Consider the following 1,549-nt stretch of genomic DNA (forward strand, 5'->3'; position numbering starts at 1 on the left):
GACGAGGACTTGTCTTTAGGCTAGAGTTTTTAGATTTTTTTTTTTTTAGGTTTTTATTTTATTTGTTCTTCTTTACGTTTTTGGGTTTTTTGTCTTTTTCTTACAGAATTCGGAATTTGGAGCAAAAGAACATTTTTCCAAAGCTTTTGGTGAATACTTAAATACTTCGAGTGAAAGGCAAAGCGAAAGGTGCGAAAGAAGAAGATTTTTTATTTTATAAAAAAAAAGAGAGAGACATTTTTTTTTTTGTAGATTTTTATTTTTTTTAGACTTTCTTTTTCTTTTGCACTTTATATTTTTGGACTTTGGACTTTAAATTTTGGGACGTTATTTTTAAACCCTACGGAAGGGTAGTTTAAATATAAACTGTTTGCAGAGAAGGACGGTGAGTACGATATCACCTCGGCCCCTCGGGTTCGTACATGACATAGGAGTCGTGGCCCGAGTCGACAACAAAGGTTCATCCCCCGTATGGTACGGGACGTAAGTTTGTCGAAACACTCGCGAATCCCCTGTCAGCGAGTTACTGTCTTCCTTCGTACGGGAGGTAAGTTTGATAGAATATGCTTGCTTTAGGGTTTTGATATGCTATGCTTGGATTAACATCTATTCTTTTGGAAATCTACATGTCTAAGCAATACTATTAGAATCAATTTGAATGTTGAGTTGCATAATTATTGTTTTATTAAATCACTAATATCAACCAATGGTGGAATCCTAGCCCCATTCTCTCCATAATTTTCACAACATCTTTTTAATTTAGTTCGCTATTTTTATTTATTAAAAAAAATCTAAAAATCCGCTTTCACAAGTCTTGAACAAATCTTATTACTACAACAACATTGAAAAACACATCATATCCCCGCCAGCCAAATTCTCTGAAATTCGTATATGCTAGAAATCCGATCACCATGGAAGGAATGGCTAAGATATTAGAAGATGTTGTCGCAAATCAAGATGATATCGCCAAACGGAAAAACGAGACGCTTTGTCTCTTAAGGATCATAGCAAACCGGTTTTGGAAGGAGTCGACAACCATTTACCAGGGGATACCATCAATGTTAAAAATGACACACAAAATGTTGATTCTTTATCTGAAGTCTGTGCCTATGCCGACAATGATACATACATAGTACGTAACCTTATCGTACATGAGCAGAAAGGAAACGATCAACAAAATCCAGCCAACAACAAAGATCCGAGACAGTTTCAGGGGAAGGGACTCGCCAAGAGTGTCACAATACCTGCAAGATATGGGTAAGGAACCGGCTTATCAAGCTTTGTTGAAAAATATGTATCTCAAGACCCTCGCAGAAGTTCAAAGAGTTGTTCAACAATCCACAGCCGCGACCGCTCTAACTTTACTGAACAGAGAAGCGCCTGAAGAAGGGGAAATTTACCAAGGCCTCCATGAATACAAGAACTGTGCTGATAAACGATAATCAGTTCAACCACCTCATAGTGCTATTGTCACCGATGCAGGGCTCTCGAGAGAAGTTTCACTTCAGCAGAACCGCCAAACTAAACGATCTGCGTCTATGTCAATGCA

The sequence above is a fragment of the Papaver somniferum genome, chromosome 6 (assembly GCF_003573695.1).
Source record: "Papaver somniferum cultivar HN1 chromosome 6, ASM357369v1, whole genome shotgun sequence".
NCBI lineage: Eukaryota > Viridiplantae > Streptophyta > Magnoliopsida > Ranunculales > Papaveraceae > Papaver > Papaver somniferum.